Raw genomic sequence first — 27900 nt, 5'->3', positions numbered from 1 at the left:
TAAGCCCTTCCCACATGCCTACAGAGAAGGCAATTTGTCTTGCATTACAAACTGTACTTTTAAGTCATCCCAGGCTTAAGAGAATTTCTGTCGGCAAGGAGAAACTAAAGGTATGCCTCATCTCAGAATAAGAAAGGAAATAGTTCCCTAACATTTATTTAACTTATTGTTCAGGTTGTGAACTTGTTGCTTTTATAACCCCTTTTCAACACACTGCCAGAGTAATCCTTTGGGAAAAGTCTTTCCTGAATTTCTAGATTTGATTCCTCTGTTTTTGAAGGAACGCCTCTGCTTTCCTAAGGATGATCAAAGCGGTCTCTCTGCATTATCCCCTCCCTAGACTCCTACATCAGATGTTCTTCGAGTTTTCTTTGAGGCTTAGGGAATAACTGTGATTAATTTGTGAACAAAAAATTCAGCTTTGGGATCAGTATTGTTCTTCAAAACAAAACATTCTTAGTTTTCTCTTTTAAAGACATCTTCTTCATAAAATAGTAATTTCCTTTTAAAAAAAAAAATTCTTATTTTCAAACTATTTCAAAGCGTCCTATTTCTCAACTGTGGAGGAAAAAAAAATGGCATTTTGGCAATAAAGAAACAAAAGAAAAAATAAAGCAGGTCTACTTAAAATTTTTTTACTAGATACTGCTTAATTCTGTACAATTTTGGTTATGGAAGTCAAAAACCTTTTGTTAAACCCATTGAACCACCTTGACCTTAATCACAAGAAACTTTAAATCTCCTCTCCAAGTTTTCTTCATTCTGAATATTTGAGTAATTTAGCTAAGCAAACAACATTTCCTGCACAGACTTCTCAGAGAATCTTACTTTTTCCAAGAAATATTCATTCAATCAATTAATTCCATATGGAGGGTATTTACTTGGGGCAAGATCCTGGGAGAGGTACGAAGATGAGGAAGATGAGGAAGGCATAATTTCTGAGCTAAAGGATATGGCAGCCTAATTTGGAAAGAGGGCTTGCGTTAATTAACTCTGAAATAAATAAAAATACAATAAGTAAACGAGAATGTAAAAAGTATTAAAAGAGCTCAAAGCAGAGGAATTTATTTGACAAAACACTAAGTGCCTTCCTACTCCGTGTCAGGCGCTGTGCTATCCTGGGAACTCAGCCAGGGGCGAAACAGGCAGGACAGCTGCCTTCAAGATGCTTCAAATCAGGTAAGGACAGGTGACAACTCAAGAAGCCCTTCCGATACTGATTCACCTAACAGAACAACTAAACTTGCTGCCACAAGGGCTCCTTCAAGGTTATTGCATGTTGTGGATGCCTTTTTTTTTTTCTCTTTCTTTTTTAAATTGTGAAAGTATGATAACACGTTTACAGGAGACTTGGAAAATATGAAACAAAGTTACATACTGTTTCACTATATATTACAATTAAATTTTAAGTATTAAGATTTTTAGTTGGAGTTTCAACATCAAACTCTCAAAAATTAACAGAATGAATATACAGAAAAGTAGAAGGATACAGTAGACCTGAAAAGCACCATGAACCAATTCAACAGAATTAAGATTTATTCAATTTCCACACAACAGTAGGATACAAATTCTACTCAAATTTCCATAGACTATAAACTAGGAGACACGGGAACATATCCAAGGATGTGAAACAAGATGCAAAAATTTCATGGTCTAAATATTGCAATCATACAGAGTCTGTTCTCTTATCACTGTGGAGTTATGTTAGAAGTCGATATCAAAAGATATTTGAAAATACCCCACATAGTTTCAAGTGCAATGTGACATTTACCAAGAGAGATCTTTGACTTGACCACTGAAATCCTCATTAAAGTTAGAAGACTGAGAAAACATAGAGGGTGATTGCAGAGAAGAAAGCATTTAAATGAGAGATTACTACCAAAGACACTTTAAAAACCACAAATGTATTTGGAAATTAAATGTCCAGTTTTAAATGATGGCTGTATCTAAGAAGTGGATGGCTTCTTTTTATTTGGTATAAACTTTTATATAACTTTTTCAATCAGAAACTAAACAACGGAACTTGGACAGCTGTGAGCAAAGATACACCCACCAGTTTATATGATGCCACAGTTTTTGTCAGAAAGTATCTAGAGGAATTTGAATGGCCTGCTATATTTATTTGGATGTTCTGTGAACAGATACCAAGAAAGAAAGGATGGTGAATGTTTAATCTTCTGTCTGCAGCAGGAGTACATCATGTTCACGACTGTGGAACACTCTGGTGCTTAGCCTTTATTCTGCCATCAGGTGCTTTTGTGTGCTATGACTTTAAGCGCCATGTGAACGGAAGGTAACTACATGCTTTAAAGGACTCTGCCACCTCAACAGGACTTCCTCACCAGCCCTCCTTCACCAGCCAGCACCCTCAAGTCTTCTCTTTCTCCTTTGCTAAGTGAAAATAACTCATTGCAACATATTTAGGAAGAAACTATCCATTTGCTTTCTAAACATTGTTTATCACCTACATGAATTGGTTTTTATTGCTAAGTTGATTTACTCTTCTATCCGTGAAAACAGTTTAGCTCTCCTGGTTTGGGATGGGACATGTCACGACTTTTTCCCCATCAAAAGCAATGGAAATGGTTTTCACTAAGAAGCAAGGCTTTTAGTGGAATGATCCGGTGGTCCATGGTTAGGATTCGGTGCTTTCACTGGGCCCGTGGTTCAATCCTTGGTCGGGGAGCTAAGATCCTGTAATCCGTAGGGTATGGCCAAAAACAAAGAGAAGAAGATAAAGAAGTAAGGCTTTTAGGATACACAAGTTTTCAGGAATTAAAGTAGGTAAGGAGGGGTTAGATGAGCTACAGAATAAAGCAAGCACAGGTGCTACTGGAAAAACAGAAGGGTCACCCAACCAAGACTCAGAGGCTGAGAAGACTTCCCAGGGGAGACAATGATTAGGTGAGTCAGATGGAGAAGTCTGGGGGGAGGGAGAAAAAGCAAGGGGAGGGACATATTCCAAGCAGAAGGAAGAGTATGTGCACAGAATCAGAGACACAGAGAGTAAGGAAGAGCAGACTAGAGTGGAGAGTAAGGACAAGGAGATAATAAGCCATGAGAGATAAGGCCACATAGGTGAGTAGATGCCAGAGTATTAAGAACAAAATAAATCAGGTTATAGTATTTGGCTTTTTTCCTCCGAGTTGAGTATTAACAGCTTTTAGGCAGCAAGAGTCAAGATCAGACTTGTGCCTCTGACAAACCATTTACCTTGCCATGTGGAGAAAGGCTGAAGAGGGTTTAGGAGGCTGTTGTGAGAAAGAAAGGGGACCTGTACTAGAGAAATAACAGGGGATACATGTGAAAGATTTTTTTTTAATGTTAAGACATGGATAAGTTCAAAAGCTATTTAGGAAGTGGGACTGATAGAACTTGGGTAGTGAATGATGTGACCTGGGAAGGAATACGTCTCTCAGACATCTTTGGAATCCATTGTCTGTTCACTTCTGTTTCCCTTTGGCTTCAGCCATAAATAAAGGCATTGAGGCTGCTGTCCAGATTTCGGACGTGGAAGAGTGTGTGGAAGACTGCCTTCACTGAGACAGGAAACGCACGAGAATCAGCAGGGCTTTCCGTGGTTTGTTGTTACTGTTTGGAGTTAGCAGGGAATGAAAAGGATGCATCTTAAGGTGTGGAACTAATAAGCTGAGTTGGATCTAAGAGAAACTCTAGGAAAGACCTAGCAGGCAAGCTGAAAAGCTTAAAAGAGATGAGGGAGGCAAGGGCAGACAGAGAAACTGTGATTCCCTAAGGGCGAAGGAGTCTTGGGATAAAGCCTAAAAATGAAACAAAATCAACTTTAAAGGGGTACCAATTCCTCTCTCAAAAATAATGCTCATGATCAATGGTACTAATTAAAAGTTTTTTGTCTTAACAGAAGAGGAAATGACAGAAAATTATATTCCAGGGATGGAATCAGACACTCAATTAAAAATGAGTTCCCAAATGTCCCTGGACTTGCACGCCCCCGTATACCTTTCAAAGGTACCAACCACGGTTTAGGGTAACCAGACACATTCCTTCCCTGCAGCCTTTGATCAGTGACAGTCTTCAGGCTGCCCACATGGGGTCCCAAGAAATGAGAGCAACAGCTGGCAGGCATCCTTCAGTGGTCTGACTGGAGGCGTGGGTAGGGGCAGGCAAAGGAGGAGGGAAGGAGAAGGGAAGAAAGAGCTCTCCTAAGTCCAGTGGCAGCAAATACAGCCTCAAAGAGTCAGCATGTTCCTCTCTGGGGGCTATTCTTAGTGCTTTTAGAAACCAGAGCATCCTTTCCGGCAGTCATGTGCAATTGACAAGGATGCATTCTGTGACCTGCTGCAAAGCTGGAAGGCAGAACAAGGAGTGTATAAATCTTGTGCAAGCAGACATGCAGGATATCCAGCATGTAGGCCAGGTCAACAATGGGCAGACCTCTCTTCTCACCAGCAGTCAGCACCCCCCAACCCCGCCACCCCCCACTCCCACTCCCCCACCCCCACTGCCATTGGAAACGCAGCTCTTGGTGGCATCTGCTTCCATGAGCTCGGAAGGATCACGAAGTTATGAGCATCTAGTTTTTTAAACCATTGACACCTACAGACCTCACAGCCCTTCCCCCACTTCTCCAGAGCCTCAATCAAGTCAGCCGAGCAGACACGCTGATCCTGCTGCCTCCACAAGCATTTCCTTTCACTGTGGACCATCAAAAGTCGAGGAAGCAGATGGAAATGACTTGGAGTTATGGCACCAAAAAGGCCAAATGAGCAAAGAAATAATCAACTGCACATGAGCTACTTCAGCTCCGACACAATGAAAAGGGCCTAGGACTAACCCCAGGAAAGGTCACTGAGATCAAAGGTCATGAGCAGAAAAAGGCACCCGTGAGGGGCTGCCAGCTGCAATGGGAGCCAATGTGGTCTTAATTACTCACCAAAAGAGAAGGAGTCTGAGCCAGGGCTGAGTTGGGTTCTAGTCATATATTTGTGTGTTTTTTTAAAAAAAGTCAAGTGTTCCTGTTCCACTCTCTTTCAAAGAGGCTATTTCTTCCTGCTTCTAGAGCACAGGAAACCAAGAATTGTGGAGATAAGATAATTCTGGTATCCACAGTGAGCTGTACAGGAGTGTTCCAAATATTTAAAAGCAGAGCTGCATACAGACAAGTGAAATTCTAAAGCATGACTTAGGAGGGATCATTAAAAACACAAAATACAGCAAGTTTCAAGGAAATTGTTCTTGAATCCCTTGCAAGTATCACAAAATCAACACTTGCCACAATTCCAACTCTCAGTCGATTTTCGGGTTTGTCATTGGAATTGGCTTCCTGGGAAAATGTAACACCGTAATGGTAACCACAAAACAAATGCCAAATGCAAAATTTTAAGTTTGCAAACTATCTAAACTTGAACAGGCTGATATTATAAAGACCCAGACAGACACTGGGCTAATGTTCTTTGATGGAGAATGAGAAGGAGGAATGTGAAGACATTCTAAAAAGAGCTCTGGATGATAAGTGTTAGGCAATAAAATTAATATAGTTGTTAATAAGGACAATGCCTTGCTCAGACCTTACCAAATGGGATGAATTTTCCTTGGCCATGAAGAAAGACACCCTCATGGGGTTTTGGTTTAGATTTCATTTTCATAACGAGGAAATAAGGACTGAAGGAGAAACTCATTTCCATGCAGTATATTCTAAAGTATACAGTAAAATACTGAGGAAAAAGCAAAACAGAAAAATATTAGAGATCTAAGAAAAAATACCTTGGCTGCAAACAAACTTGAATCAATGATAGTTGGGCACTGGACCTCCATCAGGGTGATTTTTATATTATATGACCTGCTGAGTTATGAGTTTCCTAGAGACCTGGAACATAGTGATACCAGTCTCCAAGTACTTTCTTCCATCTTTAAACTTGGCTGCATAAAATACAAGGAGTTCAGCTTGGTGCTCCGTGATGACCTAGAGGGGTGGGATGAGGGAGGGTAGAAGGGAGACTCAAGAGGGAGGGAATATATGCATACACAGAGCTGATTCACGTTGTTGTACAGCAGAAACTATAACACAACATGGTAAAGCAACTATATTCCAATTAAAAAAAAATAAAATAGGGACTTCCCTCGTGGTCCAGTGGCTAAGACTTCATACTCTCAAAGCAGGGGGCCTGAGTTTGATCCCTGGTCAAGGAACTAGACCCCACATGCTGCAACTGAGACCCAGCATGGCCAAACAAATAATTTTTAAAACGCAAAATAAACATAACCAAAAATAAATAAACCTAGCTGAATAAAATAACGGAAGGGGTCTATATTTCTCAGGAGGCCCACTTTGTTCAAGCTGATGATGGGAATTAGGTCAGACGTGGCTTTGTCAGAGCTGTCATAGCATCATGTCTGTGCACTAGGCACTGACAACGGGACTCTTCAAGCACGTTCATAGGCTGGCATACATGTCAATCACAGATTCCTGTGCAGTTAGCACACAAACACCACAAATGGACAGATAAATATAGAGATAAGTAAAAACACACAAAGGTCTGTAGGAAAAAAAACTTGCATTCCTAGAAGCTTTGATAGACAGATAAAATTAAAGAAATGATTAAGATACAATGTCCTGATGAAGTGAACACAGAAAAATGGATCAGTTAAGACTGGGGTATCTTTCTAAACACAGCACAATACAGCATGAAGTTTTAGTCCAACTGGGAGAGCCCGAGACGCCATTTTAGCAGTGGGTCCACCTTGTCCACCAGAAATGAAACAAAGCTTGTTGGGACAACTCTGCTGGGCTGCACACATGTATACCAAAGAGCAGCAGCTGCTTTGTGACATTATATTGGACAATGGTAAACAGGAAGGTCCAAAGAAAGAATTCAAGAACACACTGATACAGGAGATTCACACAGACATACACAGTACACACGGACATCATCGGAAAACCAGAACAGCAGATAGACCCGACTAGGAAGACAGATAAACTTATTCCAGAGATGCTCCTCTGTGTAAAACTTTTCTGAAAATCCTTTGTTCATTATTTTTGGTGTCCATGTATAAACAAGGCATAAAAATCATCTCATTAGATTATGATTACACTTGATTTTTAACCCCATATAATTTTAACTCCATTAACATCACCCAATTAATTTATTAATGGTTAGTTCCAAAATACTCAAGAACATAAAAAAAATTTTTTTAAAGTGCCATGAACAGTAAAGGCAATTTCAAAAGAACTCCAAATTTCTTGGTACAATAACTGCAATGTGATATTAACTATACAGCTTCCCAAGATAACAGACTTCTTTAAAGACGTAATTCTGATTTAGATGTTTTAAGTTCTGGTATAGTTCTGGTATATTTTTTTTCATATCACACTATACTCACATCATAGCTGACATTTGTGAAACACATATGTTGATACATGCATATACCTTGTAGCTGAACTCTTAAGGACTTATTATTGGCTTCCAGAACAACTTGAGGAGTTTTTGGTTTTCTTTTTTGATGAGATTTTGAAGAGAATTATTAACTTGATTGTTTACATAATGACACATGATTAATTTGGATCTTAAAAGTATAAGAATGCTGTGGGTTGGATCCTTTGCTTAATTTTCTAAAATCTCTTCCTTCAACCCATTTTCTAAGACATTATGAGTAGAGTTGAAAGTTGTAGCCTAAAAACACAAAAAGCAGTTTCTCAATTCATTTATACAACAAAAAAGTATTGAGCGTCCATATTCAAAGCAGTTGGGGGAAAAAAATGATTAGAGAAGAGATGACATAAAAGTAGAATAAGATAACAGAGACCTTGATCTCATTTCTTAAATCTCTGACATCTTTAACTCTTGGATTACATATAAACAGCAGCATTTAAAACTTTTTTGAAGTAAAAAAAAAGTTTCCAAAAGTGACAGGAGTCTGAATTTTTTAATAACATATTTTTAAAATATTTAACAAGAATATTCAAAATATATTTTTAAAAAATTAACAGTTGTAGTCTACAGTGATGTACTTTTTTTTCCTAGAGGATTCAGTCAGGTAGAACATTTAGTAAATTAGTGTGGCTTAGGTTCTGTCTGCAAAGAGAGGGGAAAAAACCCCACAATTTTCTCTCAGTTTTAGAATTCTATGACAAACATTTTACAAGTGCTATGTTTAAATGAAAAAGCACTTAAAAGCCTGTGTGCACCTCTTACACTAGTTTTGCCTCATCTTTGGCAGACTCCAAACATGACTGCGCTAATGAAGAGAAGAGGAAAGGGGGAGAAAAAACAGCAAAGGTATCCAAAATCAACAAAATTTCAGCTCTAAAAATTAAGTCAAAAGCATGTAGTTCAGCCCTCCAGTTTGCAAGCAAAAAAGAGACTGCTTGTGTTCACTCTTATTTAAAAAAAAAAAAAAAAAACCAAGTTGAAAAAAAGAGCAGGAAACAAGTTTATGATTTCATTGTAAGAACTTGAAGAGGCAGACCCTTTACTTTGTATTCTGGTAAAGAAACTGAGGTTCCCTGGCGGCCCAGTGGTAAAGAATTCGCCTGCCAATGCAGGAGACAGGGGTTCGATCTCTGGGTCAGGAAAATCCCCTGGAGAAGGAAAACTCCACTCCAGTTTTCTTGCCTGGAAAATTCCACAGACAGAGGAGCCTGGCAGGCTACAGTCCATAGGATCCCAACAGAGTCAGACGCGACTTAGCGACTGAACAATAGTAACAAAGAAACTAAAGAAATTTCCCTAGCAAATTTGCCTGCTCTGTGAAAGCGTCATCCAGTATCTTACAGTCAAATTATCTGTGAGGTTAAGACAGACCTTCTTGTGAAAACTCAGAGTTGTCTTACAAAAGAAAGGCTGGTCATGAAGCAAACAGCAGCACTGATTTGAAAACTACTAAGTTGTCAAGCTTTCCAAGAACTTACATTGAAGAAAACATTTCCTAACTCTACATAATCACCTCCTTTTTCTCTGCCCGGCTTCCATGCCAACCTGAGTAAGAACTTAAGAGGAAAGACCCAGCTGGCAGGTGTGGGTGTTCCAAAAATCAGATATTATTTTGTTTATTTGAATTACATTCTTTGCTTGAACAGCCTCGGGGTACAAATAAAACATACAAGTAATTAAAATAACCAACAGCAGGACTAATAAAACATCTAAAAGCAACTTTTATATAGAGAGAGACTCTCTAAGTGTTTGCCTCCTGACCTCAGTATATGGAACGATGAAGGTACACGTAAAACTAAGTGAGGCATTACCATTTCTGCTGGAGAAGGATAAAAAGGCAACTTAAGTCTGTGGTCAGAGGGAGAATCCGACTTGATGCTGATGCATCATAAACACATGGCCGTAAACATTACAGATGGAGAAACATCCAGCATGAGACACAGCAAAGACGTCATATCCAATTTAGAAAATTGTACACTGATAGTTTACCAAATTTAATCTAGAGCAATGGTTCCCAGAGTTTTGGATTTCAATAACCAGACACCTAAAAATAAAACAAAACACCAATATGTCCCATGTAAGAATATCAACCATTTACCAAGTTAAAAAAAAAAAAGGAAAAGAAGAACTGCCATCTACAATCATTGTTCGTTAGAACAGAACAGAACATGAGACAAAAAGTAATTTTAGAATAAATTTGGCTTTCGAAAGTAATCACTCCATGTCTTTCAGTTGGTTGTTTCTCATTTTACTCCAGATGAATATAAAATCCACATTATAAATCATGCTGGTTTAAAGATCAATGTTGAGAAACAGTAATCTAAAGACTTTAAAGTCTTCACTCTTAATAATCAGTAGATTATGTTACAACAGCTCATCACCAACATTTGGTTATAAAATAGGTTAAATAATATGTCTCTTAATGGAGCATTAAACACACACACCCCTCAGATTTTCATCTTGAATGTTAACCAACAAATCTCCCAAAAGCAGCATTTTCACTCCTAGTACTGACAGGTTTCTGTCACTCAAAAAGACCCCACTGGTCCCAGGACCACCTGTACTTTTCATTATTAACATTCCTCTCCAAAATAGGCCAAACTTCTAGACCTTATTGGGAAGCAAAATTCCCATTATCCCCTTACTTTCTCTGCAGACTATTTTCAAACTTTGTTTTAAAATTTTACAAAAAAGAAAAAGCAAATTTTTAAGAAATTACTGAGATAAAACATAAGGAATTTCACTCTAATACTATGTTGTAGACGCCCTATATCTCCTTGAATGCACATTAAATTTAATCAATGAACAAGTATATACATGAATCTGTAGCATTTCCATAATAAATTCTTGTAATCTTCTATAAATTAAAGCAATTTTCTCTCTGTACCATCATGTTACATCAAATAAAGATGGCCCTATCTACAAGATCTTTAAAGAAGATAAAATAAAACTTCCCTTCTTCAGTAATGGCTTTGATTTTCATTTGAATCTGATTTCCTGAGAAAAAATGGTAACCAAGGAAGAGTATTGAAGGGAATGTACAGAAGTTGGTTTTACCTGACTCATTACACTGTGAAAATAAAGAACTAGGCTAGATATCTGTAGGTGATATAAACGTAAAAAATTTCTACCGGACCTGGATTAAATATTAGGTCCGTGAGGGAAGGGAACCACATCTAGTTTGGTCACCTGCACAAAATCAGTGCTCAGATAACTTCCCCAAGATTGCACAGCTAATAAATGACGGGGGTGAGCCCGAACCCAGGGTGAGCCCAGGCCTCCACTTCACCCTTTCACCCACATAGCTTCTTAAACAAAGAAGAGCCTTGAGTACAGGTCTCTTTTTTATGCCCGTTGAATTCACTGTGAATCCACAGCCACTTCTCATTCTAGAAGAATGCTTAAATCTACCAGGTTTTAGTTCTCTTTCTCTGTTTTAGTTTTAATCTGCAGATGAATTTCTGAAGGTATGAAAATTTTTTTTAAATTTCGTTGTGTTTCTGCACTCTGAAACTTGAATTATTGTAATCTTATTCTAAGTCATCAGCCAAACAATAAAGACATGACACAAGATTTCCATGCCCGGTTTACATTTGTGTTCTTGGATCATATCCATGACATGTGAAGGTCAAATGATGTTACACAATACCATTCAAAGAAAGTTCTGAAACAGGTGAAAAGAAAAGTAGGAACTGTAAATCATCTTCTAGCTCATGGTAGCATAAGTGCACCAAACTTGAAAAGCAGATGACATCACAGATGGTATAATATAACATTAGAAACATGCGTACTACAAATATCCCACATTACCATGGCTCATCAACAATAAGTAAATATGAATGCATACATACATTTTATTGAATGAATTCTAAATTTTTTTTCAGTATTATGCATCAGAGTGTACTTTTAAAGTGGCCCACAAAATATTGGACCAATAGTTAAAAACAAGTTCATTATTAAAAAGAAAAAAATAGGGACCTCCCTGGCAGTCCAGAGGTTAACAATCCGTGCTTCCAATGCAAGAGGTGTGGGTATGATTCCTGGTTAGGGGACTAGATCCCACAAGCTTCGAGGTGCAGCCAAAAATTAATAAATCAATTAATTAATTAAAATAAAAATGAAAGATTTAAAAAAAGAAAAGAAAAATAATGTTAAACATGCTTAAAATCAAAGAATCAAATCAAAAAGACAAGTCAAATATGAAAAAAGCAACAGTATCGTCCTATTAGGGCTTCCCAGGTGACTCTAGTGGTAAAGAACCCACCAGCTAATGCAGGAGATGTAAGAGACACAGCTTCAATCCCTGGGTTGGAAAGATCTCCTGGAGGAGGGCATGGCAACCCACTCCAGTATTCTTGCCTGGGAAATCCCAGGGGAGCCTGGCAGGCTACAGGGGTCACAAAAAGTGACAACCGAAGCGACTTAACATACATGCATCTTCCTATTACTCAACTCAATACTGACAATGTAACAAAACAATTTTTAAGGTTTTAACATTTTTGAATTACGTTGGTTTTGTGATTTTTGTCACAACGTGCCAATTTAGTTTTCTCAGAAGTTTGCATCTAGTTTATTTTGTACATGATTAAATGAGGTTAATAATAAATTTTTTTAAACAATATTGGGGTTTATAAAAATTTTTCCCTTTGATAAGTGGCACATTATTCAAGTTTAAGTGTCCACTCCTTTTTAGCAAAATACAGGACATTATCACCTCCGTTAAGACGTTAACTAATCACACACAAAGTTAATTCCTTGATTATATACATCTTTGAAAAACTCAACTGAGAATGGGGGTGACAGGACAAGAATTATAGTTTCAGATACTAGATTCACATTCCCCCAAATCAAAAAGGTTAGAAGAATCTTGTAAGTGCTACCCACCTCCATAGCCACCAAGACCACTACCTTAAGAAAACTCTATAAATGCAATTCAACCAAGCTTTATCCTCTAATCCATTGGCCCCAGAGGGAATATCTTAAAAATCTGTGCATTTTAGAGTTATGGTACAATGTTTTTTTCTGCAAACAGGCTCATTATTGCTGCAAAATTAACTGTGCTTCCCTGAAAACCCGGATTCCAGTAATATAATAAAAATACAATAATGAGGCCAACCTGTAAGGTAGAAGAAACAGATGAATTCTCAAACCTTAACTAAAAAAGTATTTAAAACAACAACAAGAAAGTAAGACAGAAAAGTATCTCCTTCCTGAAGCATTAGTACTGTCACTGCTGATGACAGAAAGGAACTCCAGGACAGACAGGCCACAATCAGGTAGAAAGTGACGCCTGCAGCCCCCCACCTTTTCATGTTCTGATTCCACAACTCCTGGCTCCAGTTCTTTGGATTCCCCTCTACTGCTAAATCTCAACCTTCAACAGTCATTTGAGGGCTTATCCCTGCCAGGGAGAAACAACCCAAGGGCGTGGCTAGGGTGGGGCTGACAGTTTGCTTCACTGGCCTCCCTCCAAATCAAACATTTGCATCAGATGATCGCATGTCTATTCTATCTCTTTCTTAGAAACAACTTGGGAATGATACTTTATTGGTGGTCTTCAAAGCTATCAATCCCAATTAAGTGTTTATCTGCTCTGACCATATCTAAGCCCAAGAGAAAAAAAGTAATTTGAAAGAGAAGTAAGAGCCAAACTCATCATTAAGTACGTATACATCAAAATCCTAGAAAGCACTGGGATCTCCCACAGATAAGAACATTTGTACCTTTGGTGGGAAAATTATCAAGAACAATTAACAAAGGGTTCCAACCATAGATAGCTCTTGCTTTTAAGAACATGTCAATAAGACTAGGTATGAAGTTCATCTCATACCTAAAATTTTATTTTCCTGGTACTGAAGTATGTTTCTATTGAGTCTGGGGAGATGAGAAGGACAAAGGGGAGATCCCAAAGAAACAAAACTGAAATTTAGGGTAATTAAGTTAAGATGCATTCAACTATTTGGGGATATGGGAAAATCACCACCAGCTATTACATTATTCACCTAACCTAATCACTCTCTTCGATGGAAGCCAAGTCCTAACAATATTATACAGACAGGGAAACAAAGGCACACAGAGGCCTTGTCACGAGAAGACGGTGGGATCGGGCTTTGATCCCACTTGCACTGACTCCAGAGTTTACCGGAGTCTAAACCTGTATGATCAATAGCCTGAAAGCTCCCAGGTTATGAAAATTCCATTTACAGAAAACGAATTCATTCTCAACTCAACTGTTTCACTCATCTGGAAACTCCTTATGCTCAATTTACTTAAAATAAGGTGGAGAGGGTTCTTCTGGTTCTATACTCATTTCTACTAAGCAACATATGAATGATTAAAACACAAGAAATCGTCTTGGTTGGACACAGAATATGTAGACTAATGATTTAAAAGTGTTGCCAGGACCTTGACTGGAGAGGAGTTTGGGGGAGAATGGATACATGTATATGTATGGCTGAATCCCTTTGCTGTCCACTTGAAACTATCACAACATTGTTTGTTAATACAAAATAAAAAGTTTAAAATTTTTAAAAAGTAATTAAAAAGAACATCTGGCACATTTCAGTCGTACAGAGAACGTGCTGGTAATGAGAATAAGGAACAAATCATGTAGCAAAGGTTAGCAGTGACACTCAATGACACTCTATTACAAGTTTCTAAATCATGTTGTATGGTAAGACAGCAAGAAGGTAAAAATGCCTTAGGTTAAAGCCAAAAATTGGCAAAGAACTCAAGTTTCGTTAGAAAATAAATAAGAAAATTCCTTGTAGGTTATAAAATTCCACTAGACAAAAGAATATATAACATCAAAGAAAATTGTAAGAAAGATGTTAAGGTATGAAGCAAGATCTCCAAAATTTCAAGAATTTTATCATGTAGAAGTCAAATTAACCTGCTGACCTAAAAATATTCTTTTAAATCCATTTAATTATACCATTAAAAATAACGTACAAATTAATACCTATTAATCCCAACAGATAAAACTACATTACATTACAGACTTGGCTGATACTGGGCAGTTAGAGATCTGAACAAGTATTCATTCTTGCTCCGTTTTTGTCCTTTCAAAAAAAAAAACTTACAGACAAGCTTCATCAATCATTAAGAAGGCCTGGTTCTGATATTATATGAGCTCTGTCAACCTTAATCAAATCGCTTGCCAGATTGTAGATAAGTAATGACTTGCTTAGGTTAAGCAAGGCCAGAGTCTTCCTTCTATAGTATATACATCTCCAGAGTGAAAATAAACAGCCTCACACCTCAAACTAGGAGCTGGACTCTGTGCTCTTGTAACTGAGCTTCTCTCCAGCCCAGGAGGAGGGGCAAGATTTGCCTTTAAGTTACCTATTTTTCTTTCCTTCCTTCTCAATCTGGTCATCAAAACTTTTAAACTATCTCATTAAACTATTTTGACCTACAATGAAAGAACACAAGTAAGCTATCCTTAAATGCTGTAGCATTAACATTTGTTTTAGCCAATATTATACAATGATATGGGGCTTCCCTGGTGGCTCAGATGGTAGAGAATCTGCCTGCAGTACAGGAGACCTAGGTTTGATCCCTGGGTGGGGAAGATCTCCGGGAGAAGGGAATAGCTACTCACTCCAGTATTCTTGCCTGGAGAATTCCATGGACAGAGGAGCCTGGCGGGCTATATAGTCCATGAGGTTGCAAAAGAGTCTGACATGGCTGACTGACTAACACTTTCACTTTCTTTTGTACAATGATATAAAACAGAAAAGAAATAGCTAATAATTGGGAGGCAGGCTCAAGAGGGAGGGGATATATATATATTTATGACTGATTCAAATTATTGTACGGCAGAAACCAATATGATATGGTAAATCAATTAACCTCCAATTAAAAATAAATTTAAAAAGAAAAGAAATAGTTAATGATTGACAAAAGACATATGAGAAGAATCACTTAAAGTTGCAAAGTTTGTATTCATTTTCTAACATATCCAAGAAAGAGAGAATAAGATTAAGCATTGACATTATCTGTCATGCTCAGAACACAGGGGCATCATGGAACAAATATTAAGAAAAAGAGCATTCAATTAGATTTGATATTTATTCCACAAGCAGAAATGTATATGTAAAATGAGATTTATTTCTAAAAGCCCTCTTTGCTATTTTCCTTACTGGGCATGTAACTGGAAAGGGCTTTCAAACTTCATTTTCAGCTGGAATACACCATTAAAGAATTTCTAAGAATCCAGGTACCTGCTCTAAAAAAATGTGGTGGAAAGTAAGGATCCCTGTTGCTAGGAGGAAAAAAAAAAATGAAAAGACCTATTTAAAGAGGAAAGAGCTTAAAAACACCCGGGAGTCAATTTTACCTTGGGCAAAATTTACTTCACTATCTCAGTATCTTCCATTAGGTCAATAGAATCTAGGATGCAGTTTGTGGTTTACAAATGTCAAAGACAAAAACAAAAGAAGAAACTTGCTGGCAGTCAAATGTTTAGGACTCAGTCCTTTCACTGCAGGGCGCCAGGGTCTGATCCATGGTGGGGAAACCGAGATCCCATGAGCTACATGGTACAACCAAAAAAACAAAAACAAAACCTTAAAATTTAACCATTTTATTCTATTCCTAATCAGACAAATGTGCACTTATAAACTAAATTAAGCTTAAAAACAAAGACCACAGTTTCAAATAATCTCCTCTTCCAACATTAGATATTTTAACCCAACCTTGAACTACAGTAAAAACCCGTGTGTGAAACCAATGCTCAATCTTTATTTTCCTCATGACTTCCCTTCTTATGAAAACTTTACCATTTCATACATTATGGCAAACAGGGAAAAAAAAAAAAAAACTTTTAAAACACTCTGCAAAGTACAAAGGACTCTATAGAATTATTTAAGAAATAACGACCATTAGAAATAGAGAGTAGGAGATAAATATTCTGTAAACAGAACGAAAAGAACCACAGGACAGGAGTCTAACTGAACTAGCATTTCCTCAGCACAGAACTGAGTGAGCGTAGGGGTGTCCGGGTTCCACCCAACCTGTCTGTGCATGCAGTGTCAGGACCGTCTTTCGCTCCCCAATCCTCTGGAAGCATCATTCTGATAAGTCTGCAGGGCACTCATTCAATCAAGGCTCCTGGCGTAGCCAAAGCAATACTTTGCTCCTTTGTCACCATACTGTTTATTGTTAAATTGCCCAAGTATTTCTGTAGTACAATCCCTCTAGATGATTCAGGCACAAAAGATGCTAGTATTTCTCAGTGAATTTGAAAGAACTTTTAAAGCAAATGGGGACTGTTTGTCTAGGAAATGGCAAGTGAATGGATTCTTTCTCCAGAAAACTCACATTTCAACGTGAAGGGGGAAAAGAAATCTTAATTGCACAAACGAAAAACTCAGAACTCAGTCTCTCATTCTTGATCGTTGAAGGCCTCAGGAGTTTAGTATGTGGTGCCTGTTAATTTGATTCCATGCCCAGCTGACATCTACAGTCACAACTCATTAAGTATTCAGTATACAGGTACGACACCAAGCTGAGAAAACATGCATCTGATCAAGGGTTGTCTTTGTTCTACAGGGTCAATTCTTTCCTTATCTTTTTCCTAATAATCCGCCTATCTGGAAGAGAAAATCTCCAAATAAGTAAAACACTGGCAATTTTTCTTTAAAACAATTTCTACTGTTACTTTCCTGTAGGGTAGGATACAACCTGGACTTACCAAGCTCATATTTAGAAACTCACTTTGGGAGTTAGCTACAAGACCTTATTAACACTAACAAGATGTATTGAGTCAAATCCCTGAGCTAAAATTTATTTGATGCTGCAAAAAAAGATTATCAAATCTCTGCACAAGCTGAATTGTTTATGATTAAAAATCCCACTGTGGCTGCAGTCACAGTGACAAACATAAAATTATTTTAAGGCCTAACCACGGTAACAACAGCTCTTTTAAAATGCATCCTCGAACACAAAAGAATAACAAATAATGACAATTTCCTTGGCCAACCGAATAGGAGACCACAGTTAAAAACCCATCTTAGAATGATTCAAAATTGGCTTTAGTCAGCCATGAGGCTAAGAAAAAAAATAAACTTTGGCTCTAAAATGTATGATGAAAATGATGAAAATTCTGTGAAAGGCGTTTATATGGATCTACAGTCAAAACATGAATAACTTAATAACTAGAGCTTGGAATTAGGGATTCGGAGTAGAAGTTTGATCTGTTTTTGTTTTACTCTCAAAAAGGACTTGACCGTAGTAAAGGAAGTATGCCTAACATTCAATAAATAGAAATCATAAGAACTAATTTAGAGGTCAGGACCAATTCTAATCAGATTATAATATGACTTGAAAACATGTTCTTCAGGAGGAGTAAAAATGGAAAATTAGGTCTAAAATCTAACCCATCCATACTATAATCTTTCTTATTGTAAAACAAAAAGTGTAATTTCATTTTGGAAGACCATCTAAGACTTAATGGAAGAAACAATAAAATGACCTGGTTTAAAAAAGTGATCAGGAAAACCCACATGGTAATTTATGGACACAACACAATGGTAAGACTAGTGTGGTTCTACTTGGGTGTTTTAATAATCTATTAAGAAACATAAAACTATTTTCCCAGGATTCAGCAGTCCCAAGATCTACTGGAACAACTGTTCAGATGCATGGAAACCAATTTGAAATCCTAGTGCATCAGTTGTCATTAAATCATGGCAATACCTAAAAGCCTAATTAGTCTAATCTCAAGAGTGAACAGGGTAATACAGGCAGGAGGAAACACTAGATTCAAACAATGTTACTTTACTGGTGTTTATAAAGAGGAATAAACAGCACTTGTCTGACACAATCCCACTCATAATCACATTTAGACATTCCCCCTCATATGACCATTACAACAGCTAATTATCAAACTTTTTCAATATATTGAAAGCTGCTGCTGCTGCTGCTGCTGCTAAGTCGCTTCAGTCGTGTCCGACTCTGTGCAACCCCATAGACGGCAGCCCACCAGGCTCTGCCATCCCTGGGATTCTCCAGGCAAGAATACTGGAGTGGGTTGCCATCTCCTTCTCCAGTGCATGAAAGGGAAAAGTGAAAGTGAAGTCGCTCAGTCGTGTCCGACTCTTAGCGACCCCATGGACTGTAGCCTACCAGGCTCCTCCATCCATGGGATTTTCCAGGCAAGAGTACTGGAGTGGGGTGCCATTGCCTTCTCCGATATTGAAAGCTATGTAACATCAAATAATGAAGCTCAACTCCACTTCATAGAGGAGCATTCTTCATACCTACTCTCATAACTTCACACTCACCAATCTAGGGGAAGTTTAAACCACAGAAACAGAAGTGAGTGAAAAAAAGTATATCCGTTCCAGCTGAAGCTATGTTCACTCCTTCTTATTGCCTGCTATTCACTGTGCTAGTTTGTTGCACACACGCCCTGAGGCTAAAACCATGAAAATAAGCCAAAATAAATGGGCAAGAAAAATCTTATCCCTAGCTTATGATGCTATTTTTCTTTTTATTGGAATACAGAGGCTGCCAAGTTCTGATGTCACTACAGTAATTTCATGGCCTGATAAAAGTAGTATTTTATCCATTAGACATTCGTCCCCTTTGCCAATTTCACCTCCAACCAGGCAGTGTATGCAATTACTCACTGAACAGATTTCAAATGATAGTAAATGAGAAAATACTAATTACTGTTATTCTGATACCTAAAAAGCCAATAACTGTCAGAAATTTCCCTGGCAAGAGACAGAAGGCAGAGTGTACTTTTTAGTGCCAGAAATCCAGGAAAACTCCTCTAATAATATGTATTTAAAAAACAGACAATATCTGACATCAGGTCTCTGGGCACAAAATAACAGCACAGAACAAAAATAAACATCTTAAATACGTAAAATGTTTGACAAGCATTCCAGTGATAATGTGATGATAGATGTCCTAATATCTTTAACATTTAACTCTTTTTTTTTTTATCTAAAGCTTTCTTTTAATCTTAATTACACACTTCTACCCTTAAAAATCCAGTGAGATCAGTGACTCTGCATGCCCCTGGGATTTCCCAGACAAGAATACTGGAGTACGTTGACATTTCCTTCTCCAGGGGATCTTCCTGACACAGGTATTGAATCCTCTTGTGTCTCCTGCATTGGCAGGCAGGTTCTTGACCACTGAACCATTTGGGAAGCCTCGTAATTCTCTGTAGGAGTGAGTCAGTAACTTGGCCAGTGGTGGAGCTTCAAGTAAACTCAGGTGTGTACTTATCTAAAAAGGTAGCAGATACTTGTAAAGTGTTCTCATTTCTGCTAATGATATTCTTAGAATACTGGAAAGGGCCCCGTTTTCTCTTTAAGTAAAAAAGAATATTTGACATTTACTTGTTACTGATAAACAAAATTACATTTAAAGTGAAAGGATCTACAAGAAGAGGCAGTCCTCAACTTTAAACTAGGGCTGGTTTGAGAAATTTTATTTATCCAATGGTTGTTTGGGACTCGACACATTTTTTCCCTCCAAAATTATGTACAGTTGTTCCCCCTAATCCACAGAGGATATATTCCAAGGCCCCTAGTGAACATCTGAAGCTGTGTATAGTACTGAACCCTATTTATACTGTGTTTTTTCCTATACATACACATCTATGATAAAGCTGAATGTACAAATTAGGCACAGTAAGAGATTAACAATAAAATAGAACAATTTTAACAATATGCTATAATAAAAGTTATATGAATGTGGTCTCTCTCAAAATATTGCATTATTGTAAATATTGCTCTTATGATGATGATGGTAGGAGGTGACCAAGTGCCCACCCAGGTGTGATGAAGTGAGGTGAGTAACAGGCATTGTGACGTAGCATTAGGCTAGTACTGACCTTCTGGCGATATGTCAGAAGGATGATCACCAGCTCCTGATAACACTGGATCACCCAGGCATGGCGAAGTGAGCGGTTGGATATCAGCAGCAGGACAAACACTGAAGGTTTGGGGATCTTGGGTGGCGGCAGTGGGGGGAAAGGATTTCATTACACTACTGAGAACAGCATACAACTTACAACTTATGAATTGTTTATTTCTGGAACTTTCCATGTGATATTTTTGGACTGCGATTGATCCCAGGAAAATGAAACTGCAGCAAGTGATCCCCGGGGTAAGGGGGCACTTCTGAATGTGCTAGTTAAGCAGCACAGCCCCCTCAGGAAAGCCCGTCTCGTGGGCTCATAGTAAAAAGGCCTTTGGGGGTCATGAGGTCCCAATTCTCACCCAAGGGAGAGATTTCTTCTGCAGCATCTTTTGCAAATGCCACTACAACATGTCTAGCAACAAGGAGCTCACGCCCTCTAAAGGAGCATTTTCTACCCTGAGGCAACTTCATTTGTCAACAGTTCTTTTGAAAAAAAAAAAAAATCCGCATCTTTCGAATGCCCCTCTGGGACAAAAGATGAATCATATATCACTATTTCAACTCTCCCCACCCCCAGTGAAATCTTGGTGGGGGGATTCTGATTTAAGAGAAAAGGGGACCACTTGCCCCCTGTAGTCCAAAGGAACCCATCCTGTACACGGCTGTATGTGAAGATGGACCTGGTGTCGAGGAGCTATGAAAAAGAAGAGTTAATAAAATTACAAACGTTGAAAAAGACAATGTCTCCGGAGAGAAAAGTGGCTTGTGTCCCAGCAGAACACCCAGAAAATGCTTCATCAACATTTCCAAGAGCAGAAACACACACTATTAACCTCAGTCACAGTCCCTTCCAAAATTTAAAAACAAAAAACACACTTCTGATTCATCCATATCATCTAGTATTCTTATTTCACAGTTTGGTGAAATCAATTTTATTTATTTTGTAATAGGGAACTCCAACAATACTGATAGAAATTCCAAACATATAGGCAGAAACAGACAGCAACTGTCCAGAATGTTAGTGACTAAAATTCTTCCTGATATAAATGTGAGGTCCCATTCTTCAAAACTTTCCCACAGTATAACAACATCCTTGCTCCATTTTCTTCCATTATGGGTGGATTTTTTTTTTTCAAGAATCCACTGGGTTGTTTCACTTTCTCCTAACAGAATACGACGCTAATGCTGAGCTAGTTATTGCTTTCCTAGAATGCACCATGCTTAGTATTGACTTTGACATTAAAGCCTAAGCATGAACATTATTAGCTACCTTAGATGGTCCTTATTTTGAGGCTCCCTCTCTCCCTTTCTAAACACACACACAAATGAAGGCAGTTATCAAAGGATTTGGTTCATGGAACTGTCACTGAAGGTGATGGAACCTTTAACCCAACTTCATGTACAAACGTAAGGTCTTTCTAAGATAGTGACTAGGATCTCATTTTCTAATGACTGAGGAAGAGATGTTGTTATTTTCTTGTTTTCCCAAAAACCACATATCTAATGTGCCAATAAAATGAACTACTATGAATTTCAAAACAGGCAAAAGATGCTAAAACAATTTGAAAAGCATGAATTCCTACCACAGTAACAGAGATGGCTCTCAGACATAAGGAGCAGTGCAAGAAACCAGATATAAAGAATATTTATCATGTGAGTCTATTTTTATAAAGTTCAGGAACAGGCAAACTCACGTATGGTTGAGACTAGTTAAAATAGCTGTCCTTGGCTGGGGGCGGCAGACTAGTCGTGAAGGGGCACCAGGGCGCCTTCCAAGATGAAGAAATGTTCTACATCTTGATCTGGGTAACGGTTACCACACATGTGCATATATAAAACTTCATCTGGCTGTTAGCTCAGTATACATTAACTGTACACTTGTGTACATTTTTCTATTATACCTCAAAGTGGGGGGGGAATGCAATATTGTTTCCAAGTGCCTTTTAAGTCTCAATTGCAAAATGAAGAGAACTGTAGCATACTGAAACTAGAGCATTTTCATGTGTCCCCACTATTACTAACTTCAGAGAATTCCTCATTATTTAATCTTCAAAAGAAATCACTTCTGGATCAAAGTAACAGACTACTGTGTACAGGAGGAGTTACCTAAAATAGCAGCTAACACTCAAAGAGGTCTTACTATATGCCAAGTGCTTTACTTTCAGTATCTCACATAATCCCCAAAACAATGCTAACAGTTACTACTGTTATTAGCCCCATTGTAGGGGTGAGGAAATCAAGGCTTAGATCAAAATCACTTTTCCAACTCACACAAATAAAAAGAGATGAGCTAATCAATGACAAGAACGGCAGAAAAGCAAGCTGTATGTCAGCTTCTTAATTCTGTTTACACAAGAGCAATACAAAAATATTGTAACCAAATGTAAGCAGAATATGTCTCAGTTCAGTAACATAACCTGTGTATTTCTCCCCTTCTCAAGTATAAGGAACTTGACAGTTTCCTAACTCTATGGTTAAAAGCACAGCACTGGTTCTCAAGAATTGAAGTCCTGACTCACATTCCAACTGACAGGTAGCAAAACAAAATCTGCTTTGAAATAGTTTTTATTATCTCTGGCCATCAAAATATACCACACAGCAAAGTGCCTGAACAACTGTGAACAGAGAGGGGCCCAATGCTAACTTTAGTGTTTACTCCCATTCATTCCAGAGTCTTTTCAATCTGGCCATACTAGTAGAATGCAAGCCCAGGAAGAAGGTAGAAAAAAAAGTTAAACATATTCTCTAAAAGGCTTCTTTATTTTTTAAACATTTAGTGTTAAACATTTAGGAGGCTCTAGTAGAGGACTACACAGGAATCGAATGGAGAGATCTGTGACACACGACAAGATTTTAATCAGAAACAAAATCTATCAAATTAACCATCAAATAGGCTACTGCTCTCTGCTCTAGTTCAAAGCTACAAGCACTGGAATTCACTCATTTTTAACTATCCTTGGAAGATGAAAATCAATTAAGTAGAACGTCCAAGATTCAGAACTGCTCTTCCTTGAAAAACACACAAGAAACAAACCAGGCTCATAGTCTGAAAAGCGTCTGTAATTCAAAAATCATTCAGGGGCAGGGGAAGAAGGGTGGGGTGAGGGCTAGGGCGGGGGTGGAGTGGAAGGACATGCCTATGTTTCTCAAAAATTTTGCTCCAAAGATTTTACAGAATATTTCTGATAGATATATTTTCATTTATTTGTGGCCGCTGGCAAGTGCGCAAAGTGATGCCTTAAAAAATCCTAGCAATCACAGAGAATTCTTCAAAAGACAACAGAAGAGAGAGACATACCCTGTACGAAGGTAAATTCTGTGATAATAATGTTACAAAAACACAATAAACGTCATATAAAAACAAGACAGCAAACTCAAATATGCCTATTCAAACAAGCATTTCATCTCTGCAAAACACTCTGCTTCACAGAAAAGTCTGATTCTGCTCTTGGCTGAAAAAGTTATTAAAACAATAAAGCAGCCCTTACAGGCGAGACCGAACTGTACCATGATTTTACATAGTTATCAAAAGATCATTCAGCGAAAACTTACCAGGTCTGCAACGTGTATACGCTTGTGCTTCGGAGGGAAAGCAGAAAAGTGACTTTCTGTACTTACAGTGGCATGCACTTCAGGGTAAAGGCGCATCACCACAGTCGTGCTGGTAAGAAAGTCCTGGCCAGCAATCTGCCTATGGGTTGGGCTCTTCTCTTACAAGATAAGCTGTTAAGTCCTGCCTTGATTTTAGATCCGCTAACATATGGAGTCTTCTAATGTAGCCTCTCTCTGTCCCCACGCCCACCACCACCACCCCCCATCACCACTCGGCTCCCCTCCCTCTCCACACACACACATACACACATACAAAAAAGGCACTGCAGGGCAGAAATTCCTCAGGTGCTCGCTAATGGAATTCCCAGGGTCTTGGAGCCGCTTCGGGGATCAAGAGATCTCATCGCCCCTGCTGGGGTAAGGAGCAGCAAGTCTGTTCCATTTAATCAAATACAGAATGAATTTTCAGCTCTATTCACTAGCTTGTCTCCAGGGCTCTCAAAAGGCACCAGGCAGCTAGAATCACACACATGTGGCTCTTTTAGGCAAGTATAATTAGTTTGATTTTAAAAAGCCACATTAATAATATCACCTCAGGACCATTATTCAGGGGACGGATGACAATGATACTGTATGTTTTAAGCCTGACAATGGGGGAAAAGAGCACAGACAATGAGGGAGAACTTGAAGGATTAAAAAAAACCAACAAACCAGTTTTTCATTTAATTGTAATCCAATATATTTAAAGTGAAATTAAATATATCCCATATACTATCTCTTCATTGTAATTGAAGAGAGTCAAGCTCTCCTTTCTGTTTTCCTGAAAAATGAGTCAGTACCATATATACAACATTTATAAATGGAGTGCTTATAAATCAATGAAATGTTTACGTATAATGTAAAATTTTAAATACAAACAATAAAGCATTCTCTAATTCAAGTTAATAAAATTTCTCGAAAAAAAGCACCCATCAAAACCCACATTAAATCAAGTCCTTCAGAGCAATCTATTTAGCAACCAGACTCCAAATTTCCTTTCTAATCTAATTAGTTTCTATCAAGTAGTAAGATCATATGTCTATAGAAAGACTATCCCTAGAGGTCAAGGCTTCTCTTCTGATGTGTTGCCTTGGCTATACTCTTACACAGTAGAAATGCTAACTACAAGGCAATAAATAGCTAATGTAACAATGTGTTAAAAAATAACAAATTTTTCACTTAATTGCTCTAAATTTCCCATCTCCAGCCTGATTTTGCTACAATAAGGCTTAATTCTTGAGATCATTTCTCCAGTATTTTACTTAAAAACAGTACTGATTCATTCACTTACAAACAGTACCGATTTTTAGTCCAAATGTCTGCATAAGAAACGTTTCTAAAGAAGCAACATTATACTTCAACTTCCATTTTGACAAAATCATAAATGAAATCATCTAGAAAGTCACAAAAGCATAAGGGCAAAAGTGGGAAAAGAAAGAGCTAGCATGAGAACTAGTCAACAAGTTTTACCTGAAATTCTTGGAGCCCAGCCCTATGGCAGAAGTTCTTACTCCAACATAAAGACTTCCTCTTTACATATACCTTACAGATGGGAGGGTAGGGGGTGTCCTATCTTAAAATGAACTTAATTCCTTCTATGCACAGTCAAGCCACCTGCAAAGAAGACGAGTAACACTGATTTAGAAGCCAGCCTACACAAGGTAGATCTGTATGCTCCAAGTCCTAAGGGTTCTCTGTGCTTCCTGGCTGGACGGTCAGAGCTGTTTAAGTACTTTCCACAGAAGAGGAGGCTGATGAGAACCATGGCAATCAATCAAGGCGTCCCAAGTGAGTTACTACACAAACAATAGCACAGTACCTCTAGTAACTGATTTTCCTGGTTGACTAAACTATTCAAACAAAGACAGATTTCCCAAATACTATATCCGAGTTTTTGCATGAAAGTTAAACAATATACACATGTGTGTGTGCGTGCGTGCGTGTTTTACAGAAATATAAATGTTTCTGCTCCACACGCTGCCAAACACACACCCAGGGCACGTCTTTACGAAATGAAACAGGTTTTCTCCATCCTTCTCATATAACTTAGAGTATGAGGCAGTTTATTTCCACATGTGCAAAACAGAAACTACAGTATTTGGTGCCTCTCTGGGTTCCTAAGAATGCTTTCTAGTTAAGCACTCATTTAAATTTTCCAGAAATTTTCTAGAGGTTGCTTTCATCTTGTCCTAAAAGTTGAACTACTCCCACATTCTCAGCTAAAATAGACTACCCCCCAAAAATGAGCTATAAAATGTAATAGACTGTTTAGAATTATACTGAGAATAAACCCATTTCATGCTCCAGCCTCCTCCCACCCTGTCCTACCAGACACTGTCCACTAGGTATGCCAAGAGTCAGCTGGTAAGTCTGCGGCTTGCGGCATCAGTGAGGCAAGGAAGGAGAATTGGCCTTGTTCACCTTTACTGGCCACTGGTCTGAGACAGTATCTCATGTTTCCTTTTAGCCCAGTCTTCTGTTTCTCAAGGTGTCTGATTTAAGGACACCGAGGTTAATGAGGTTCCCTCAATTCTAGATGTCAACTTGGAAGGCAGCCTGCCCTTCAGGCACCTGCCACCCTCTGGAGTCTGAACTGGGAAAAACAGGCATTCTGGAGAAATCTCTTTTTGGAGAGCCTTCCACCTGATTTGGTGGGCTGGGGAGAACAATGAAGGGAAGGGCGAGAGAGGCTCTCTAGCCCCTCGGTGATTTATTACTGAAATTCCTAGATGTGGAGAGAATGCAACAAAGGTCTGGAAGCTGCAGAGTGAAATAAATAGCGGGCTGTAATGTATTTAGCAAACGATAATGCAATCCACAGAATGCTTTACAGAGGAGAAGGAAAAAATACGCTCCCTGGGGCTGGGAAGTCACTGAGTCTGTGAAGGCAGAGAAAGATACATTGTGCAGGAAATTTCTCTTGATTCTCCCTACACATAAATCACTGTCTCTCTCGGGCGCTCCGCGGGGATGGAGGTTGAGAGAGGCGAGAGATCCGGCTCCCTTGGGAAAACGTGCCCGGCGCCCCTTGCACCCCGCTATGCTTCATCTCACCTGCCCCAGCGGATCATTGTCAAAGAGATTGCATCGTGTCACTGACACCTCACCCCGCCTCCTCCACGAGGTGGCTCAGAGTCCCCAGGACCGGGAACCTAGGAGCTCCCCGCTGCGCATCCTTCAGTTACCCTTCCCAGACCCCGCACGCAGCCTGGACCCCCAGCCTCTCCCGGGCAGCTCGCTCCCCCGGACCTCCAGCTCCCAAGCCTCGTGGCGCCCAAGCCCGGTGTCCCCAGGCCACCCTCCCGCCCACCCTTAGGTGCGACCCCACCCCCGCACCTCTCAGCGGGGCTGGCTAAGCCCCCAGACCTCCTGCGCGGCAGCCGGCTCCGAAAGCCACCCCCAGGTCATCCCCCGCGCGCTGGCGGCGGCTACGGCGGCGGCGGCGGCTGCGATCCGAACGGGCCCCTCCATGCACCGGGCAGGGCAGCGGGAGGGCGCGGCGCCTCGCACGCCGGGTCGGGGGGCGTGGGGGCGGGCGGCGCGGGGTCCCGATCTCCTCGCACGGAGCCGCGCGAGCCGGGCAACCGGGACTCAGGGGAGGGGAGGCGGGGGTGGGTGGGCGGAGTCACCGGGGCGCGCCCCCGCGGCCGCGCTCCTCCCCGCCAAGGCGCGCGGGCGCGTCACCCGGCGGGCGCAGCGCCAGCGAACAGCACGCGAGGAGCGGGAGGAGGGAACCGGGCCGCGGAGGCCACAGCTCCCCGCCGGCCCGCGCCCAGCGCCCCGCCGGAGGGTGCGCGCGCAGCCTGCCAGATCAGCGGCGGGGGGACGGGCCGTACCAACGAGCGGGGTGGGGGGGGTGCGCTCCGGGCAGGCCCTTCTCCCTGTCCCCCTCTTGCTTGCGCTACAAGGCACCCCCCCACCAGGAAAGGAGAGGACCGTCTCTGCTTTGGTTTAGGATGGGGGAGGATGCGCTGCCTTAGCAATTCTCGGAGTTTCCCATAATGCCTGCACTCCC

General features: G+C 39.6%; 1 protein-coding gene and 1 long non-coding RNA gene across 6 annotated transcripts in view; one reads left to right on the top strand and one right to left on the bottom strand.

Moving 5' to 3' along the window:
- CDON (cell adhesion associated, oncogene regulated) overlaps nt 1-27699 on the bottom strand; it is a 102952-nt gene extending 75253 nt beyond the window's left edge. For 2 of the 5 annotated variants that reach the window (XM_081535042.1, XM_081535046.1), the window contains exon 1: nt 27222-27677. The gene's annotated coding sequence lies outside the window, so the exon portion shown is untranslated. Of the gene's footprint in view, nt 1-20265; nt 20383-25355; nt 25500-27221 lie in introns of all 5 variants that reach the window. The other 3 variants (XM_081535044.1, XR_014066937.1, XM_081535043.1) reach the window with 3 other exon arrangements.
- LOC145523915 (uncharacterized) lies at nt 20326-25748 on the top strand. The gene is made up of 2 exons (XR_014066961.1): nt 20326-23958; nt 25491-25748. It is a non-coding gene; the product is annotated as an uncharacterized LOC145523915 (long non-coding RNA).
- Nucleotides 27700-27900: the final 201 nt, after the last annotated feature.

Source organism: Giraffa tippelskirchi, chromosome 10 (genome assembly GCF_054371585.1).
Source record: "Giraffa tippelskirchi isolate mGirTip1 chromosome 10, T2T-mGirTip1v1.2.pri, whole genome shotgun sequence".
In the NCBI taxonomy this organism is placed as follows: Eukaryota; Metazoa; Chordata; class Mammalia; order Artiodactyla; family Giraffidae; genus Giraffa; species Giraffa tippelskirchi.
Note: the sequence above shows the minus strand (reverse complement) of the source record. Positions and strands in the feature narration are given on the sequence as shown.